This window comes from Pollachius pollachius, assembly GCF_949987615.1.
Source record: "Pollachius pollachius genome assembly, chromosome: 7".
Taxonomy (NCBI): domain Eukaryota; kingdom Metazoa; phylum Chordata; class Actinopteri; order Gadiformes; family Gadidae; genus Pollachius; species Pollachius pollachius.
This window is the reverse complement of record NC_136940.1, coordinates 1,577,738-1,598,742: the sequence shown is the minus strand read 5'-3', so window position 1 is coordinate 1,598,742 and position 21,005 is coordinate 1,577,738. Positions and strand designations below refer to the sequence as shown.

General features: G+C 50.8%; 1 protein-coding gene across 2 annotated transcripts in view; it reads left to right on the top strand.

Annotated features, from left to right (window-relative positions):
- The first annotated feature begins 17,151 nt into the window (after nucleotides 1-17,151).
- The window catches only part of lmo4b (LIM domain only 4b), an 18,207-nt gene continuing 14,353 nt past the window's right edge, over nucleotides 17,152-21,005 (top strand). The window contains exons 1-2 of one of the 2 annotated variants that reach the window (XM_079739223.1): nucleotides 17,152-17,258; nucleotides 18,313-18,601. The gene's annotated coding sequence lies outside the window, so the exon portion shown is untranslated. Of the gene's footprint in view, nucleotides 17,259-18,129; nucleotides 18,602-21,005 lie in introns of those variants that run through there. The other variant, XM_079739222.1, reaches the window with a different exon arrangement.

Genomic DNA, 21,005 nt, shown 5'->3' with positions numbered 1-21,005 from the left:
GGCGCCCGGCCGCTGTGGTGGAGGACCAGCGTGGGCTCATGGGGGATTCAACTGGTTTCTCTGAACACCAGTGGTCCCACTCGTCCATGGTTGCAGGACGTGTGGTGTTTAAACGAGGGGGGCCGACACTGGCTGGTGGTCCGCTGCCGAGAGGGAGAGTCTGGGGGGTAGACGAAGGCAGCGAGCAAGTCAGGTGGTCGTAACCTCAGAGCCACACCAGGCCCAGACGGGACTGTACCCCACCCCACAGACCCTGATACTGGTGGGTACTGACCCAGAGACCCAGAGCCTCATTATGGGCTGTACTGGACTACACTCAGACCCTCATTATGGGGTGTACTGGACTACACTCAGACCCTCATTATGGGGTGTACTGGACTACACTCAGACCCTCATTATGGGGTGTAGTGGACTACACTCAGACCCTCATTATGGGCTGTACTGGACTACACTCAGACCCTCATTATGGGCTGTACTGGACTACACTCAGACCTCAGTATGGGGTGTACTGGACTACACTCAGACCCTCATTATGATGTGTAGTGGACTACACTCAGACCCTAATTATGGGGTGTACTGCACTACACTCAGACCCTCATTATGATGTGTTCTGGACTACACTCAGACCCTCATTATGGGGTGTAGTGGACTACACTCAGACCCTCATTATGGGGTGTAGTGGACTACACTCAGACCCTCATTATGGGGTGTACTGGACTACACTCAGACCTCAGTATGGTGAACTGCAGGGGTATCACTTTTCTGCTCAGAGTCTAGACCCCGAGATTAGTGACAGTTGACCTGGACTGGTCAACAATCAATAATCATTATACAAGCTGGTCTGCTCCAGGGGGGCATTGGTGGGCCATGTCTATGTTGGTGGACCAGGTCTTGGGTCTCTGTAGACCTGGCCCGGGGGTGTCTGTAGACCAGGCCTGGGGGTCTGGGTAGGCCAAAAGCTGGGGTTCTCTGAGGACCAGGCCTGGGGGTCTTGGTGGACCAGGTCTTGGGGTGTTGGGGTACCAGGCCTGGGGTGGTGGTGAACCGGTTCTGGGGTGGAGGTGGACCGATTCTGGGGTGGTGGTGGGCCGGTTCTGGGGTGCGCTAGGCCGTCCTCCGCTGGCCCTGCTGACGAGCGCTGCTGACAAAGGCTCCATTGAGGAGACGTTTGATGTGCGATCTTCACGCCCCGGTCCAGGAAACCGGAGTGGGCTTGAAAGGAACAGGTGCAACTAATTACAATCGATCCTTCCTCCACGCTCTCCGCTCCACGCTCTCCGCTCTCCGCTCTCCGCTCTCCGCTCTCGCTCTCCGCGGTCGGCGTCGCTTCTCCCCCTCACAGCAGATTATTTCCCAGGAGAAGTTCTCCTGGAAGGGAGAGAGACGCGCGCTGAGAGGATTCGGCACTCGTCAAAACTCTGAAAGGAAGCAGCGAGAGGACGTCTGAGCCGGTCAATTCCATAAGTCAAACTACACATTAAAAGCGTGTATTCTTGGCAGGCAAACGACTTCAGCCGGCGTCGTCGCAGTAAGAGCGTCTGCTCAGGAGGGGGGGGGGGTATTTAATGTATAAAGATAAGTGGGCAGATTGGCTTTGGCTGTGACGTCCAGAGGTTTGAGTGCAGGTTTGATAACCTGTGTTTTGGTCGGCATCCATTTAAAGCCCCCTCTCCTCCAAGAGGCGTCTGACAGCTGACTCTTGGATTGCTGTTATTTTGAGATGCCTTTAACGAGATCGGGACTCGAAGATTTATTCTAAAGGAACATCTGCCAGGCTTTACACATCTGTCACGCCACTTCTGGCCCGTCTTTCAGCCAACCAAAACACTCCTGTAGTGGAAGAGAAAGAGGAAACGGATGACTTTCTAAAACGGTGATTCACTGTCGGACATTTTGTGTCTCTTTTACCGCGGTCAGTTCAGACGCGGGACGCAGCTGTCCAGACCCCCATGGGTAAACCGCCCACACTAAGCGGCGCCATACAGGAGGCATTATGTTCAGGACCATTTGGCTTTAATTCCTGTTGTATTTCAAAATAAAAGCAATTTTTGGGCGGAGATGCGAGTGCTGATCTTAACATTTGGCAACATATTTGTGAGATTTCCCTATTTTCGTAGCTAATCCTAGTTTAAAGTCGGTTTTAACGGGAAAAAAACAAATTAATCCAGATATGACCTGTGGCCTAGCACAGGACCACTGCCTCACATGAACTCTACTCTGTCTGAAAAGGGAGAGGGCAGAATACTCTCTGACTGCACTGGGGTATTTATTATTTAACATTGAGAGAGGCTGCTGAATGTTTATCTCCTAGTTCATTGTGTAGAAAAGGTATTGACAGGTAACACATATGTGTAACCACATCAATACATTACTACAGAGATCTCATGATGGGATTTTGAGATGTGAAATATTAATAACATAGCATCGTAGCTCTTATGTGAATCGATGTATTAATATATAGCCTGTGTGTCTCTGTACTACTGTAGTGCAGATGTTCGCAGTTTGACCAGGACATACAGACAGATGTTCCAGAGACATCAATTTGACCTAGACATTTAGACAAATCTCAAATAACGTCTAGGCCTGAGTGTGAGTAACCATACAATAGCATGTTGAATGAAGTTAGAAATAAGTGACAACATCGTGTGTGTTTGGACACGACAGGACAGCAAAGACAGACAGGAAAGAGATTGAATTGGATTGAAAGAGAGGGAGGTTACCGTAGTCCTGAATCAAACCTGGACCAGTACAGCGCCCACAGACCTGCCTGGTGAGCAGACTGTTTGTGACGGCTTTACGTGTGAAGCATTACGGCTTTACAGGTCAGACCCCCCGACCCGACCCAGGTACCCCCAGACCCAAGACCTCTCCTGACCCGAGACCTCTCCTGACCCGAGACCCTCACCCCACCCTACCCCTCAACCCGGAGACCTCCCCCGTCCCGGAACCACCCCTCTCTCGGACCGCCGTTGTGTGCGAGCGGAGAAAGCAAAACAATCTTCTAGCGCCACGACGGGCATTACTTCATTATGAATCACAGCCCACATCTGTAACCAATCGGCACCAGGTGGCGGCGGCGGGCCCACAGTGCAGAGAGTGTTCACTAATGCCTGATCAACATGTGCTCCGCCAGGCTACGGTTCCCCTGAATATGAATCAGAGCCGGCTAATGCCTCACACATGGCGCCGCATATTCACATTAAACAATGAGGGGCCGAACAACCGGGCCCTTGTTACACCAGCCTCCTTCCTCCTCCTCCTCCTCCTCCTCCTCCTCCCCCTCCTCCTCCTCGTCCTCGTCCTGCTCCTCCTCTTCCTCCTCCTCGTCCTCGTCCTGCTCCTCCTCTTCCTCGTCCTCCTCCTCCTCCTCCTCTTCCTCCTCCTCCTCCTCCTCCCCCTCCTCCTCCTCCTCCTCCTGCTCCTCCTCCTTCTCCTCCTCCTCCCCCTCCTCCTCCTCCTCCTCGCCCTGCTCCTCGTCCTCGTCCTCCTCCTCGTCCTGCTCCTCCTCCTCCTCCTCCTCCTCCTGCTCCTCCTCGTCCTCCTCCTCCTCGTCATACACATCAGGATCCCAGGATCCCGGAGCAGAACTCTGGTGTCCCCAGGTCCGACCGTCGGCTGAAACCCGAGTCGGACGTCGTGTGGCATGGAACCGAGCTGTCCTGCTCCGTCAGTCCGGCTCCGTCAGCCCTCCGTCCAAACTGGTTTTTATTGTGTAAGAAGCCGCTTGTTTGCGGCACACCCCACCACCCCTCCTCCACCATCACTGTCCCCACCACCTCCTCCAACCCCACCTCCTCATAACGTCTGGCCGCTGTCAGCGTGTTGGCCGGCGGGGCGCGGGCCGGCCTGTTCCCAGGGAGCTCAAACAGATCTCCCCCTGAGCGCCGACAGCGGCACTGAGAGAAAGGGGACATCAAAATTGGCTCTTGTCATCGCGGTCCGGTATGATCCTCATTCTGCTCCGTCAACAGGCCCTGATCAAACAGGGATGTGTCTGCTGCCCCCGCAATCCCCGCCAACCCCACCCACCCGGAGTCCCTCGCTGTCCCACTGCAGACCCTTCCTCCACACGCCTCCCCCCCCACCCAGACAAAGACCCCCTCTCTCCCTCCCCGACGTCAGATTATGGAGGGAAAAACCAGAAACACACAACACACTTTTATGAGATTAACCCGCGTCTCTCGTTTCGCTACAAAGAAAGAGGGAATTGTTGTTTGGTCCCGATGAGCTGAAACGCACACAGTGGGAGGAAATGGTTTTGTGTTGTTGCTCTTGTTGTTGAAATAACACAATGTTTCCATGTCAGGAAATATCGAATTAAACACTTCTGTTGGAATGTTCACGGGCGGATATCACGTTTTACCAATTACGTTTTACCAGTCATTTACAAACATGGTTCGCCCAAACTTCTCAGACGAAATGTTACAGGTACTTAAAATCGTGTGAATTTTATGTGTCTAAGAAAAGTGTTTAATTTGAAAACATAGTTGAGAAGATGAATAAGCAAGAACATATTCGCTAAATACTAGTTAGAGCAGGAAAGACATTTTAAAACTTTATTACCACAGCTCTGTAGCACAATTAAAGTCTCCCAGACCCATTAGAGAACCACTGCTTACCCTAAACCGTTCAAAGTACCAATGGAAAGTCTTCAAACCAGCAGGAAGGGGGTAGACCCTGAGTGGGGGGGGGGCAGGGGTCGCAGTCTGCACCGGCTGGGCAGAACAGGACAGAAACGTGTCCAGCCCAGACTAGACTCAGGAACAGATGTGAAGCCCGGCTCCGCTCTGCAGTACAGGAACCAGAATCAGATGGTAAACAATGTTAAGGTTATGTGCGGACAAAGAAGGAAGAAGGCCCAATATACAGGGAGAGGGAGGTCAGCGTATGGTCAGAACACTGTTGGTCTCACAACCCGGCCGCACATCCATCCACCCTGTCTCCCCCCCCTCCACCTGTCTCCCATACCTCCACCTGTCTCCCATACCTCCACCCTTCTGGTCATTCCGTGTCAAAGAAGTGTGCAGCTTGTCGAGGAACAGCGGTAAACTAAAGTGATATTCACTCAACATCACAATCCTAAACACCTCAACCGTTAGTCCATCTCTAAGTTCTCCCTTCTCGTTTTAAACATATTTTCCGCCCTGCCACCAGATTGGTGTCTGGTACGTGTCCGTCCGTCCGGGGGCCAGACGTGACGGGCGGCTGGGTCCGGCTCCGTATCGGGGTCTGGTCGCAGGCCTCCGCGCGAGCAGCCGAGCTTTGCGATGGTAAAGAGGCTGTCGGATTGAAAGATTGAAGCCCACAGCGGCGCCGCCCGCCCTGATGGCAACGCCAGACTAAGACCAGCGGAGCTTAGCCGGTCCCCACCGCCCCCCGCCAGCCCCCCCAACATCCGTACGAACGGCCAGCAAATAGCTCGGCACGGCAGCCGTGTCCGAAAGAGATTGGTTCTGGTCCCGGTCAGAGGAAACACTTATCTCTGGGCAATTACCCTTCATGCACAATGAACAAAATGAAAGATAGGCTCCGTAATCTGGTCCCGGTCAGACCTGAGATAAGGTGGACGCCAGCTGCTGTGGGGGGGGCCTGTATGTAAATCCAATAAACAAAAGTGCTCCGGAGTGGAAGAACGATGATCAGGGCGGTCCCAGACTGGTCCCCAACCCGTCCTCTTCCGAGTGCTTCCTGACCACACGAGTCCCGGCCAGACGGTGTGAGCGCTAAAGCGGTCGCACGTCAGAGCGTGGTGGCGGCGGCTCCGTCGTGGAGCTCCATGACTGCTATCCCTCCATTGTTCCTGCTGGTAATTGGCTGTGTATCCCCGACACGAGAGCCACGTGCAGAACACCCTGATGAGGACCAGAGCCTCTGGCTGTGAATAGTCTTCATTAGGGGCCGAAGGGCCCGGAGAGGGGCCCTCTCTCTCAGTCTGCTGTTGTCCTTTGTCGTTCACGTACTTCATTTTCACCAACTCTTTCACAGCCAAGAATCACTCGGCCAAATGATTTGAAATAAAGAAGGCTTTCTTTCATTGGATGAATGATCCAGAATGATGGTGGGTTCTGATTGGTCTAACGATAACATCAAAGGAGGGTTCTGATTAGCCGTAGGTTAAAACAAAAGGCACTCTGATTGGTGATTGATCAGAATAAAGGCAGTCGTGATTGGTCGAAAGATTTAAATGAAGGCTGATCTCTGATTGGCTGAGGGATAATAATAAAGATGGTATCGATGGTATCATGGTAGTCTTGGCAGAGCGGTTCTCCAGTTGGCCAGCAGTCCAGAGATGATATTAATGTGTTGGTCATTGATTTCTTGTATCAATGTACTGAAGGAGGCTCCTCTTAGCGTTTGCGTCAACCCAGGGGCGGAGTCTGGGGCGACGTCCAAAACGAGAATTATAAAAAAAGGCTGCTCAACGATGGAACCAGCCAGCTCCATAACCCTGCTGGCAGGAGGATCTCTGTGAGTAGAACCCCCATCCTCTCTCTCTCTCTGAACCCCATCATCTCTCTCTCTCTGAACCCCATCCTCTCTCTCTCTCTCTGAACCCCAACTCCTGATCCTTACTCCTTTATGTTCTGAATAATAATGTGAAAAACTAGGTCAACCTAAAGGCCCTGACCTGAGTCAAAAGAACACATTGCTCTGATAAGTCAATAGGAGAATGTATGCAGTTAACCAGGGGTCATTACTATAAATGAACACAAGACCATCATAAACTCACAGTAATTGGCTGAAGCAACGGTTGGACAGAGCAGCAGCTGGGCTGACCCCCAACCAACCCAGTCGAGCCCCGGTGTCCAGAGTTGACTTGTGGGAGATGACCTGTTTTCCTACGATGATGCATAACCCCTACCTGCTGCTCAATGGCATGCATCTGCGTTCACTGTAGGTCACCCTGCATAAAAGCATCTCCAAAATGACTAAATAAACACAAAACTTGAAGAATAAGTGCATTTGGGTGTTGTCATGCCATGACTCTACACAGACACTCCTCCAGAACATCAGCCATGCACTGTTTAGCTGTCTGGTTGTTTCTCAGACTGTTTTCAGGAGGTTGTTTTCCTCTTTCCCAGGCTCATTGGTTCTTGATTTCACCTGGAGCAGCGGCTAATCAGCCCTTCATTAGCTGAGTAAACCTTACCATCGCTTCCTACAGCTGCTGCTGCACTGCGACGGTTCCCCGCGGACCCCCCTGCGGTTCCTCGCGGACCCCCCGGGGGGGCCCAGCCTCCGTACGCACGCGTCCCAGCGAGTCCACAAACCGGGTCATGAGCAGAGCCCTGCTCCACGCCCCGTACACTACGCTACGCTACGCCGCGCCGCGCCGCCGCGACCCGCTAGCCCCTGACTAATCACTTGACCAAGGTGTGTTAAGAGCAACACCTCCCCCCCCCCCCCCCCCCCCCCCCCCCCCCCCCGCGCCGCCCGTCACCTCGACAACGGCTTAATGACAATCATCGCCGTGGTGACGGAGGCGGCGGCGTGCGGGGCGTGCCCGCGGGCGTGTGGCGGGGAGTGGGGTGCCGTGTGAGGGTGATAGAGGTAATCAGGGCGGAGAGGGGCTCCTCTCCGCGGGGACTTCCTCCAGGCAGAGTGCACCCACTTTTTAGAGCCCATTTGTCTTGTTAATGCTCCCCTCTGATTACCTGATTGCACTGGATGACTGTGGAGAAATCTGATTGCGTAAAATTATATAGAGCAAAACTTTTGATTGGGGAGGGATTTGCCGAGCGGAGCCTCCGCCGGTGACAGGCTTTGTGAGATTTGGCCTCGCTGATTCGAAATCAGCAAAGTGTCACGTCCCATAATCGTAATCAGAACTTAATTTTTCGTTTTGTTCTCAGAGCTCAACTTGTTTTTTTTTTGTTACAATCAAACTCTGGAGGTTTGTGCAACAAACAGTCTGGAGCGGAGGAGAGAGGAGGAGGAGGAGCAGAGAGGGAGAGAGAGAGAGGTGGAGGAGCAGAGAGAGAGAGAGAGAGGGAGGTGGAGGAGCAGAGAGAGAGAGAGAGAGAGGTGGAGGAGCAGAGAGAGAGAGAGAGAGGTGGAGGAGCAGAGAGAGAGAGAGGTGGAGGAGCAGAGAGAGGTGGAGAGAGGGAGGTTGAGGAGCAGAGAGAGAGGTGGAGGAGCAGAGAGAGAGAGAGAGAGGTGGAGGAGCAGAGAGAGAGAGAGGTGGAGGAGCAGAGAAAGAGAGAGGTGGAGGAGCAGAGAGAGAGGTGGAGGAGCAGAGAGAGGTGGAGGAGCAGACAGAAAGGTCTCCCCAGGTCTCTAGACGACGGAGAGCTAATGATTAAAAACCAACAAGCTAATCGCCTCCACGTCCAAGTGCTGTTGGCTTAATCAATACCACACTGATCACACAACACCTGATCAGTAATCAATGAAATTAGTGGATGCCAATGTATAGAAGTTTATGTTTTATTTGACACATTTTTATGCTTTTTTATATCACGCTCTCTAGACGTGACTTGACTTGAAGTCCTGCGAACCAAAGACTCTTGAATCCCTTTCATGGGATCCATTCACAACGACAGCCGTCCTCTCCGTCACAGGAACAGAGAAAGCTCTTCTGCAGAGTCGAGTGCGCTCCCACACTCAACTCAGGAGACGTATCGCAAATAGACCTCCAGCAGAACTCAAGTGCCACGCATCATCCTCATTTAATCTAATGCCGCCACATCTGTCGTTTCCATGTCGTCCGGTCAAATGGCTGATGAATGAATGAAAGGGTGACCGAATTACAACCACGTTTACGCTCCATTCATTCATTCACTGTTTACTCCACGGTCAAAACCTAATTAAACATAAACATATGCTAAAAGTACACCAGTACAAGTGACTAAGCAGCTCAAACGAACAATGATATCCAAACGTCCGCGATGATGTTCCAGTGACACCATCTCCGTCCTCCCGCCCGCGGTTCTATAGATCCACAACCCCTCTCATAACCCCTTAATTAGCCTGCTATTGATTGGCCACCAAACCAATTCACCATATTTCCCTGTGAATGTGGCTGCTGTGATTGGATGAATGTGTGGAGTGAGGGACACACAGGAAATGGGGAGCGTCTGGGTGAAAGGAGGGCAGATTAAACATTGGAGATACGGGCGGCTCTGTAATGATGTTAGCCTTCAGATGGTCCATCCTATGATGTAAAATTGATTTTCTTTGTTCAAAGCTGGGCTGTTGAAAGACCTTGAGAATTAACGGGCCTGACAGTGAATGTACATACAGAGCTCAGTTAAATGCACCACTCATAGCTCGCTTTTTCATTTAAAATAAACCAAAATCGATCCAGCACGGTTTAATATGTGCATTGTTTGCATCTCTCTCCTTAAATAACATTTAATAACGATTTCGTTTTCTCTGTATGTGGCCCATTGTTCTGCTATGAGAGTTATTAAATTGCAAGGCATACATCACACATATCCAATAAACAAATCATTATGTTAAAGTTCAACATAATGTTCAATTAAGTTTGTAATCTCGGTTTAAACTATTGACCTTTTGGTGGAATTTAATTTTGAATATTTTGACACCGACATAAGCCATCTGTGATAAAATTGACAAATTATCCGAACACATGTATCCTTTTAAGATGAAATAAGAGTCACAGATGAATTTGCAAGATCCACTGGTACTGATAACATCATATCATTATTACAAACACATGTTTTCAAAAACCTTTTCTAAAAAAGAAAAGTTTAGAAGGAACCAGGATGAATGGAGTTCTTGCAAACAAGGGCTCATGGGAGTTGTAGTTTTCTTGCGTCTTCTCGTAAACTACGAATAGGGGCTTTAAAGTTACGGTAGGCAATTTAAAGAAACCAGTCAATGTAAGCCCGATTTTGAAAATAACCAACTGAAATATACATTCCTTCCGGCCTCCCTTCAAGGCCACTCCCCCAAAACACATGACTAGCCTGCTAGCTTTAGCAACAGGTCTGCAGCTGGCTACCTGCGAGCTTAAGCAACAGGTCTGCAGGAAGCCAGCCAGCTAGCTAGGTAGGCAGACAGACAGGTAGACCATCCATTGGACAGGCTCAAAGGCCTGTGACAGTCAGAGATACCGGATATTGTTATTTTTTTTGGTCCTAGCGTTTGATTTATCGATTACTGTCCTTACGTAAGGGCAATTTAATAAATATGACAACAAATTGCCTACCCTAGCTTTAAACCAGCCCTGAACATCTGGAAAAGCGGTTGGGATGTTCTAGAGATTTGAATGACATGTTTTTGGGGCAATAAATATGAGTTTCTGTACAATTTCCAGGTCTCCACTCAGCGATGCGACTCCACTGGCGTCAGTTCGGTCTCAGCATCATCTTTCTCTCCTTAAAATTCATCAAGATTAACAGGATTTCGATTTTTCCAGGAAATGTACAATGGCAGTAAATTACCCAAACTGCTTTCCAGAGATGCTGTGCTGGATACTAAAGGGTGCGCACGTGACCCCTCCCTCATTCAGGACACAGGCAGTGGAGGTTAGTGTGTGTGTGTGTGTGTGTGTTTGTGTGTGTGTCTGAACCGTCTCTATTAATAAACTGTGAGGTGACCAGACAGAGAGCATCATGGGTCTTCATGACTCTCCCTTCATGAATCTTTCATTTTGAACCCAAAGAATCTTGTTTTAAATTTGACATATTTTTTAAAAACGGTTAGACAAACGTTCCTAAACTTCTCATGGCTCTTCCTTTCCGTCGTCTACGGCGCTCCGTGTTCTCTTCCGACCGCCGCACGAGGAACGCCGCGCACGCCACCTGCACCCGACTAATAAAACTGTCACATGTGAATGAAGCGGGCTAGAGGAGGAGGTGGGAGGAGGTGGGAGGAGGGGGGGAGGTAACACAGATGTCCAAATAAAGTGTGAATGATTCATTTTGCCGAGATTAGCCACATTCTTCCTCCCTTCCCAGGGTGCGGCGGGAGCGTCCTGGCTTTCAGACGCCCGGCGGATTGTCATCATAAATTGATTTTCCCTCTGAAAGACAAATTTAATTGCAAATGAAATCCAACAAAAAGAACAGGAATGTGTCTGTTTCTGCGTATTCATCACAGCTCCCTCCCCCCTCTCGCTCTCCCCTCTCTCGCTGGGTTCCCATGTCTCTCGCCCGTATGCCTGTGATCCAGAGTGTTCAAACTTAAATTAAGATCTCAGGCAAGATAAACAGTTAAAACCCGTTCCCATGGTTACCCATCACACAGTGTGGTGATTGCATTATAATCCGACAGCAATCAACTCTAAATGAGATGGGGAAGATAAGGGGGCTATTTCCCGTGTGGGGGCGTGTGTGTGTGTGGTTGTGTGTGTGTGTGTGTGTGGGGGGGGGGGGCGTGTGTGTGTGTGAAAGCCTACATGTGCACGTGCGTGCGTGTGTGCGACAGTGTCTGTGTGTGTGTGGGGGCTGGTGTGTGTGTGTGCGTGTGTGTGTGCATGTGGGTCTGTACGTGCTTGTCAGTCTGTGTGTGTGTGTGTGTGTGCGTCTGTACGTGCATGTCAGTGTGTGTGTGTGTGTGTGTGTGTGTCTGTGTGTGTCTGTGTGTGTGCGTGTGTGTGCGACAGGGAGAGCCAGGCCGAGTTGACGGTAGCGTGTTTCCTCCTCCTGGGCTCCAGTTGGTATTTCCCCTCCAATCACGCGGCTCCGTGTGGCGGCGGCGCGTGACTCCGAGGTCGCTGTTTCAACCAACATGGCGTCGCTGGGCGTGAGCGCCGAGAGGTGAACGGTGTGAGCATTAGGAGCCTTCTGATTATTGTGCGTTGGGCATTCTTAGCGTTTAGCATTGTGCGTTTGGAACGCGAGTGTGGTGCGTTGTGCGCGGTGAGCGTTCTGAAAGTTCTGAGCGTTGTGGTGAGCGTTGTCCGTTCTGAGCGGTTAGCGTGGTGTGCGGTTAGCGTGGTGTGCGGTTAGCGTGGTGTGCGGTTAGCGTGGTGTGCGATTAGCGTGGTTCGCGGTTAGCGTGGTGTGCGGTTAGCGTGGTGTGCGGTTAGCGTGGTTCGCGGTTAGCGTGGTGTGCGGTTAGCAGGGTGTGCGGTTAGCGTGGTGTGCGGTTAGCGTGGTGTGCGGTTAGCGTGGTGTGCGGTTAGCGTGGTGTGCGGTTAGCAGGGTGTGCGGTTAGCGTGGTGTGCGGTTAGCGTTGTCCGTTCTGAGCGTGTGCGGTGAGCGTTGTCCGTTCTGAGCGTGTGCGGTGAGCGTTGTCCGCTCTGAGCGTGTGCGGTGAGCGTTGTCCGTTCTGAGCGTGTGCGGTGAGCGTTGTCCGTTCAGAGCGTGTGCGGTGAGCGTTGTCCGTTCTGAGCGTGTGCGGTGAGCGTTGTCCGTTCTGAGCGTGTGCGGTGAGCGTGGTGTGCGGTGAGCGTTGTCCGTTCTGAGCGTGTGCGGTGAGCGTGGTGTGCGGTGAGCGTTGTCCGCTCTGAGCGTGTGCGGTGAGCGTTGTCCGTTCTGAGCGTGTGCGGTGTACCCCGGTCCGAGCTCTGGAAGGCGTCCATTAGGCTTTAAGAAGCTTTCCTTTCGACAGCAGAGCAAACATTTGAACATCTGTCTCAATATTGCCTCTTCTCCAGTCATTTAATTAAAAAAATCTCACTCTTGGAATTTCAATAAAGAAATCTCCCTCTTAAATCCTCTGTTATTAGCTCGCAGATATGTATCGGCCACTCACAGCTATACCTCACATCTTGGACTGGTTTGGACTCTGTGTGTGTGTGTGTGTGTGTGTGTGTGTGTGTGTGTGTGTGTGTGTGTGTGTGTCGCTCAGAGAATGAAAAAAAAATACCTTCTAATGAAATAAACTGGTGAAAAACAACCATAAAATTACACATGAAAGTTGTTCATACTCAATCTGTTTACAATGCGTGATTTACTTATGAATTTACATGTCGTAAAACGTGGGACAGAGAGGTAGAGAGGGAGAGAAAGGAGAGAGAGAGATTCAGATAGAGAAAGAGGGAGAGAGGGAGGGAGAGAAACTGAGAGAGAAGGGGGAAGGAAAGAGGGAGGGAGAGAAGAATGGAGGAGAGAGGGAGGCAGGGAGGGATCGAGGAGAGAGAGGGGGGAGAAATAAGCGAGAGAGGGAGGGAGAGAAGAGAAGAGAGAGGGATAGAGGAGCGAGAGGGGGTAGGGAAAAGGGAGAGAGGGAGGGAGAGAGGATAGTATTAAAGAGGGGAGGAGAGTGAAGGGGGGAGAGACTGAGGGTTGGGGGAGTAAAGAGAGCGAGAGAGGGGAGGAGGGAAAAAATGACGGAGAAAGAGATAGAGACGATGGGAGAGAGAGGGGGAGACTGAACCAAGGAAGGGGGGTGAGGTAGAGAAAGAGGGAGGGAGGGGAGGGCAGGGGGTGAAGAGAGAGAGAGAGAGAGAGAGAGAGAGAGGGAGGGAGACAGAAAGAGAGAGAGAGAGAGAGAGGGGGGGGGGGGGAGGGAGACAGAAAGAGAGAGAGAGAGGGGGGGAGGGAGACAAAAAGAGAGGGAGAGAGAGAGAGGGAGAGAGAGAGAGAGAGGGAGACAGAAAGAGAGCGAGAGAGAGAGAGAGAGAGGGGGGGGGGGAGGGAGACAGAAAGAGAGAGAGAGAGAGAGGCCAGCTATTGCCAGGCCTGAGGCAGACTTTGAGTAGCCAGAAACAATGAAGTCACATGTGACCCTCCATTCCCCCCCCCCACCCCCTCTCTCCTGTCTCCCCCTCTCTCTCCTGTCTCCCCTCTCTCTCTTCCGCCTCCCCCTCTCTCCTGTCTCCCCTCTCTCTCCTGTCTCCCTCCTCTCTTGTCTCCCACCTCTCTCTCTCGGTCTCCTGTCTCCCCCCTCTCTCTCTCGGTCTCCTGTCTCCCCCCCCCCCCCCCCTCTCTCTCCTGTCTCCCTCCTCTTTTCTGTCTCCCCCCTCTCTCTCTCTGTCTCCTGTCTCCCCCCCCCCCCCCCCCCCTCTCTCTCCTGTCTCCCCCCTCTCTCTCCTCTCTCTTGTTATATTAATTGAGCGCTGTGATAAGGGTCGATGGTTGATTCTATCTAAAGGCAGCGCTTCTATCAGGACCCCGTGTTTTGGGGAGTGGTTTCGGGGCTGAGTTCCCCTCAGGAATCAATCCAGCGTTTTATCTCCACTGTTGACCGGCGCTGTAAAACAAAGCACACAGCTGGAGATGCCCGCCGCGATTGTGCGTCTTCATTGTGTGTTGTGTAGTTGTGTGTTGTACAGGGGGGCGGATAGTGTGGGCTAGGGTTTGTTGTTCCCATCCTACCTGTAGGCCTCCTATAGCATGATGACCCCTGACCCCTACCTACCTGTAGGCCTCCTATAGCATGATGACCCCTGACCCCTACCTACCTGTAGGCCTCCTATAGCATGATGACCCCTGACCCCTACCTACCTGTAGGCCTCCTATAGCATGATGACCCCTGACCCCTCCAAGCTTATTAATGAAATCTAAAGTCGCTGTAAGTTGCTTTGGAGAAGTTGTCTGCTAAATGGTTAAATGTAGCAGCCATACATAGTAACACAAATGTATTGTTTATCAGTACAGCCCCCCCAATTCTAAACAATACACAATGAAGACATCTCCACCTGTGCACTTTGTATATATATATAGATTTATAATGTATAAATAGGCTCTGTTGTGTACTCTGTGGGGCTCGTACCACGGTTGTGTAAACGGCGTCTGTGTGGATGGGAAGTGAAGGAGCAGTCATTCACTATAGTGAGGCTGGGAGCCAAATGAAAAATGGTTCCAATTAAAGGAATGGGTGTAAGCGTCTAATAAAGTGTGTCCCTACCAGCCACCGTAGCCTAATGCATCCCTGCTAATTCGGCCTGACGGATGAGTTTCACACTCCGCTCACGTGCGCAAGAATAATTGTGAGATTTATCACGAGACGTGGCGCTCATTAAGGATTCACAACATTTCATTAAAGCAATATTGTTCTAGAAAGCAGTGCAGGCTGTTTGAGTCGGGGAGTGTGTGTGTTGTGTGTGTGTGTGCGAGTATGCGTGTAAGTGGGTGTGAATAAAGGTGGCTATGTGTGTGTTGAGTGTGTTTGTGTATGTGTTGAGTGTGTGTGCGTGTGTGAATGATGTTTGTGTGTGTTTGTGTGTGTGTGTGTGTGTGTCCGTGTATGTGTGTGGATGATGGTTGTTTGTGTGTGTGGTGTGTGTTTGTGTGTGTCACTACGCTACAGTGCTTATCCTTTAAGAGGAAACCGAACAGCAGACTGCGATTACAGACCACTTAGATACGCAGAGAACGCTACATGCTATACCCACCAAGTAAACACATGTTCACATACGACACACACGTGTCTGCATACAACACACACACCCACAAGCACATGCACACACAAACACACACACACGCACGCACACACAAACAAACACACACACACACACACACTCATTCTCATCCAAGCAAGCAGACTTTCGTGTCAAAAGCCATTTCAGATTCTAACCCTCCGGTGACGTCAGTACTGGGAGAGTCCACCCAGATGTATGAGGGGTTAGGCTCCCAGTTGGCCCACTGGGCAGACCGGTAGATCGAAAGATGGATCATCTGGGGGGACACGCCCACTAGTGATGTTGAAGCCGGCCAGACAGAGCTTCAGTTCCTCTCTACAATATCATATATACATACAATATAATACATATGTACAGTATAATATGGTTTGTGGGCCCAGACCTCATCAGAGACTTCAGGGCAGCGTTGTGGAGTGGTCCTGCTCTCGCAGACGGCTTCACCACAATATTGCCTCTAATCAGTTTGAACCGCTACAAATGCCTGCCGCTGATTGGTCGCATCAGGTCCACCCGACTTCGAAGGCCCCTCCCTCTCTGTCAGAGTGTCAGGGAGCTCATTACAATGTTTTACATTCAGATGCAGATGCTTTATCCAAAGCGACTTACAATCAGTACATCTGTCAGGAGAAAGAGGAACAACGTTTTCGTCCGAACTTTGTGGGTCTTTATGTTGTAACATGATCCACGTCGAAGAGAATTGTGCGTCCCCACGTTGACGGACAATAACGTTTTCCCCCTATGAACGGGATCTGGCCTGTGTTCCTCCCCACTCCAGAGGTCTGTCTGTCTGCTTGGTCCGTGATGTAAAGTGTTTGCGAACAAGCAGCCAGTTACTCACTTAGCAGATCTCATTTGGAGATTGGACGGCATGTACGTGCAGCGTGCACTTTCAGCGTGCACGCTACCCGTGCACGCCCCTGAGAGGCTTGTTCTCTATCAGGAGATAATCACGGCTTTAATCTCCTGCATCAGTCAGGCCGGCTCACCCCCCCCACCTCTCTGCTGAGCAGATAGAGTGCACGCACGCACACACACGCACACACACGCACACACACGCACACGCAACACATAGAACACTACCAGAACCAGTACTACAGACCGGTATCATAGTATCCTATGAATCCATGTTCAAAGTATTCCAGTAGTATCAGATATTAGCCCCTTCTTCATCTGAAGTCCTTTAAGTTGAGAGTGTTGAGACCCCCCCCCCCCACACACTATTGTTGATGTTTATAATATACCAAGATAAACGCAAACAAAACCTCACACACACACACACACGCACACACACACACACACACACACACACACACACACACACACACACACACACACACACACACACACACAGACACACACACACAGTCCCATGTGCCCTTCCTTGTCGTAATTATTCCGCGGGAAGAAGAGGAGGAGGAGGAGGAGGAGTGATTTCTCCTGCCCAGTTATGAAAAGCTCATTAAAACAGACCCGCAACAAACAGGGCGCTCTGGGAGGACCCCTTTCAATTCCGCTTCATAATTCTCCTCTGTTTTAATCATTTATATCAATTAATCATTCCTGGGAGAGCGGGACATTCACTGGCGTCCGTGGCGCGTTTTTGTTCGACTCGGTTTGAAGACGACGAGGAAGAGGAGGAGGAGGAAGAGCCGGGAGAAGTCGTCTGCCAGAAGGGAAATCAAGTCGTAGCGGACGGAATAATTAAACAATTACACCCAAGAAGGAGATATTCTTTATGAGTCTGATGTCTTCCTAATGAAGCCCCGGCGCGCTAATGAAGCCGTTTTGTCATGTAAAACTAATCTAATAGCAAACTAAACTAATCTGCTCCCTGATTCTCAAGTCACTCTGAAGAGAGGCTCTCCAACTCTCCAGGAAAACCTCCCCGGTCCCCGCGGCCGGCCCCAGGGCTCCAGCAGGCTCGGACCTGCAGCGGCTCATCTGATCTGCCTGATGGGGGGAACCCGGGGCTTCTCTGGGGGTAAAACGCTCTGTGAGCCGGGCAGCAGCGATGGTGATAGAGTGAACCTCCGTAACAAGCTATTTAAAAGTCATAAATCACACTACACTTTGCATTAGGGAACATGTCAGGAGAGAATTATCCCGAGTAAATATGTTGTAAAAGATGTCAAGTCTTTATCCGTTAGAAAAAAATTATATTGAAAAAAAAATTATATTGAGCGAATTTATAGTGTAGGATTAAATAAATTATCGGATTAAATAGCCATCGAGGTCTTTCAGATTATGGTCAAACCAGTGAACTAAAGATTAATTTAATGGGTTTGCGAATCAGCGGGGCGAGCTGCAGTACCGGGAGCCGCCAGACGATGGCGTCATTACGTTCCGTAAGAGAGCATTTTTATTAACGTTCACTTTGACATCAGTACGATGAGAACGAGTAGTTCTTTTCGACATTTGAAAGGAGGAAAAATCAAACACCTAATATATACTTCCGTGGAGAACACGACTGAACTGAGGTGTTTTTTGGGGGCACGTCACGTGATGTGAAATGTAATCAGTCTAATCAAAAATCAACACTTGGACAATGTTGTCTTTACAACCTCTATACGCGTCTTTAACATATCCTCCGTAACGAGAAGGATTGTTCACTTGGTTACATTACTTTTACTATTATTATTATCATTAAACATATTATAATTATTATAATATCACGATCCCGATCTTTATCATGCTCTCCGCGTCCAGGAACGAAGACATAATAATAAACCACTTCGCTGATTGGCTGCCTTTGTTATTGCTCCTAAATGGACTGCGCGGTGATTGGCTGCGGGCACCGTGACGTCAGCCGGCTAAAACAGCTCTCCACCGGAGCCCTCCGTCCGTCAGCCACACATGCGGAGGCGCGCGTCGGAGACAGTGCGTGAAGCGGGGGTCGCGTGTGTGTACATGTGTGTGCGTGTGTGTGTGTGTTGCATCTTCAGACGCGTCTCGCTGCACACTTGTCGTTCTTGCGGAGGACATTACCGCCTGCGTGTGTCTCTTCTTCCCCGGGCCATGGACCCGCTGCCCCGCAGAGCCCAGACCGACGCCCCGGCTCCGACACCACGGAACCTACCCGCTGGAAATACTATCTGAGAACTCCATTTGCGAAGTGCCACTTGGTTCCTGCGCTCCGGTCCGTGCGTCAGGCAGTTCTCCTCTCGGACCTGGAGGTCGTCTGTCCAGCGATACACCGGCCTAACTTTTTCTACTGTACGGACGTTTAAAGCCTTTTTATTCCGCTCCACGCAGTCCGATCTGACTCTCCGTCCCGTCAAACTCCGCCGTCAGATCCAACCATTACTCTTAAAAAGGACAAGCGAGGTGGGTGTCCGCTCTACCCCCCCGTGCCCCGGTGTGCGGTGATGGTAGATGGTGTTAGATGGTGTTAGATGTGGTGATCACAGTGGAGACACGTCCCTCCGCTCCATCTAGAAAGGCTGTGTGTGTTTTAAAGAATGTTGGTGATATTTGATATCTTGTTTTCCCTCCTCCTCCACCCTCTGCCCATGCATCCCACGACCGCTCCGAAGCGCTCTCTATTCCACTCCTATATTATACCGCTGCATACTACTGCTGTACTACTGTGGTTATTCTACTACGATGGTTCTACTCCGTTCTACTCTATTCTATGTATTCTATGCTATTCAGCTAGGGTAGTTGTACTTTATTCTAGTTCTACTCTGTATTTTACGACGGTAGTTATGTTCGGCTCCAGTAGTTTTACGACAGTAATACTCTGTAGTGTACTTTGATTGGATTCTATCGATTAGTCCCTGGTACAGTATAGGTCCACAGTCAAGGACTATAACACCATGTCCTCGTTGTGGTCTTCCAGAACTATAACCACAGGTCCTACCAGGTCCACAAGCTCCTGGTAGACCAGGAGATTGGGGACGTGGTCCTGGTAGACCGGGAGTACTGGGACGTGGTCCTGGTAGACCGGGAGTACTGGGGACATGGTCCTGGTAGACCGGGAGTACTGGGTCCTGGTCCTGGTAGACCCGGGTACTGGGTCCTGGTCCTGGTAGACCGGGAGTACTGGGTCCTGGTCCTGGTAGACCGGGAGTACTGGGTCCTGGTCCTGGTAGACCGGGGTACTGGGTCCTGGTCCTGGTAGACCCGGGTACTGGGTCCTGGTCCTGGTAGACCGGGGTACTGGGTCCTGGTCCTGGTAGACTCGGGTACTGGGTCCTGGTCCTGATAGACCCGGGTACTGGGTCCTGGTCCTGGTGGCTGCCCGCTCTCGTGCGGTCCTCAGACCGCGTCCTGACTCGAGCTGATTGCCTGTCTGTGTAATTGCTTGAGTTCTCCCATTTAAGTTAAAAGCTCCCCCCTCTCTCTCTCTCCCCCTCCCCCCCCCCTCTGAATGAAACTTGACGACGCTGGGTTATTTATCTTGGAGTCACTTTCAGGTCGGCTTTTTGATGCATCTCCTGCTAGATGTAATCAGCGCCAGGGTCTCCTCCGCCGTCCCTAAGAGCTCTGGGTAATGGGGTGGCTGAATAGCCTCCCCCCCTCCCCCCCCTCCCCCCCCACCCTCCCCCCTTTTCTAATGAGCCTACCTGCCTTTCAACAAAGATTTGGCTTAGCTCTCCGTGAAGTCTGCCTGGCGGGATGGAGGGGCCGGGATTAGGGCCGCGGCGGATCCCCCGTTAATTTGTTGGTTTGAGCGCCGGCGGTACGGCCGCGCGCTGGGCTAGGGCTGAGGACTCCGCCCGGAGACACAGGACGGCAGCCGGCCACGCTGGGGTCAGATCCCTCCTGGGTCTGATGTCTCTCCCTGGCCGCCCCGTCCTAGAGGTGGAGGGGAGAGACTGAGTGGGTTTGTTTGATTGTTAGTGGAGGCTCTTATTGGTGGAGAATAATCATTACAAACATCCTAATCACAGGATTAACCGTGACCACCTGACCAGTACTGATAATGACCTGGTCACTACCGATACTGACCTGGTCACTACCGATACTGACCTGGTCACTACTGATACTGACCTGGTCACTACCGATACTGACCTGGTCAGTATCGGTAGTTGGTTAGAGTTAAATGTTAGGGTATGAGTTAGGGTTAGGGTTAGGGTAAGGGTTAATGTTAAGGTTAGGGTTGGTGTTAGGGTTAGTGTTAGGGTTAAGGTGGAGGTGAGAGCAGGTCACAGGAAGATCACTTCCTTCCGTGCTTGGATCAGAGTCACCCCCGTGTTCCTGATTTAATTAACCGTTGATTGTTGTTGGTACCATGTGGGCCCCCAGAGTCTGTCCACATAATTATTAATAACACACTTGATAGGTAACAGGTTCTATGTCTGTGTAGGGTCCTTAATCTCCCGTCTGGTAGTAATAACTTACTCCTTATCTTATCCTGTTTTCTATCGGACATACCGCATGTGGAATGATTTAACACAAGTTAAAATACCTCTTCATTTCCTACGATACGATAAGACACAATAGGACGATAAGACGTGGTTCACACAAACCATGGGTTTTGCACAACACAAAATGTTTAGCAAATAAAGTAAACATCAGCTATCACCAAGTTATTCCCTAAGCTAAGATATGTATTAATCCCAGCCCAGACAGTCAGTCGGCTGATGCAGGGTCAGCAGACTGGGCAGCTTGACGGATAGAGACTGAGATGTACAGAATAAAGTAGGTCAGACAGGCGACAACACACAGAACATGAAATAAAAGAGAGATAAAACGCTCTCAATGAGGCTGAAACAGCAGGGAGGAG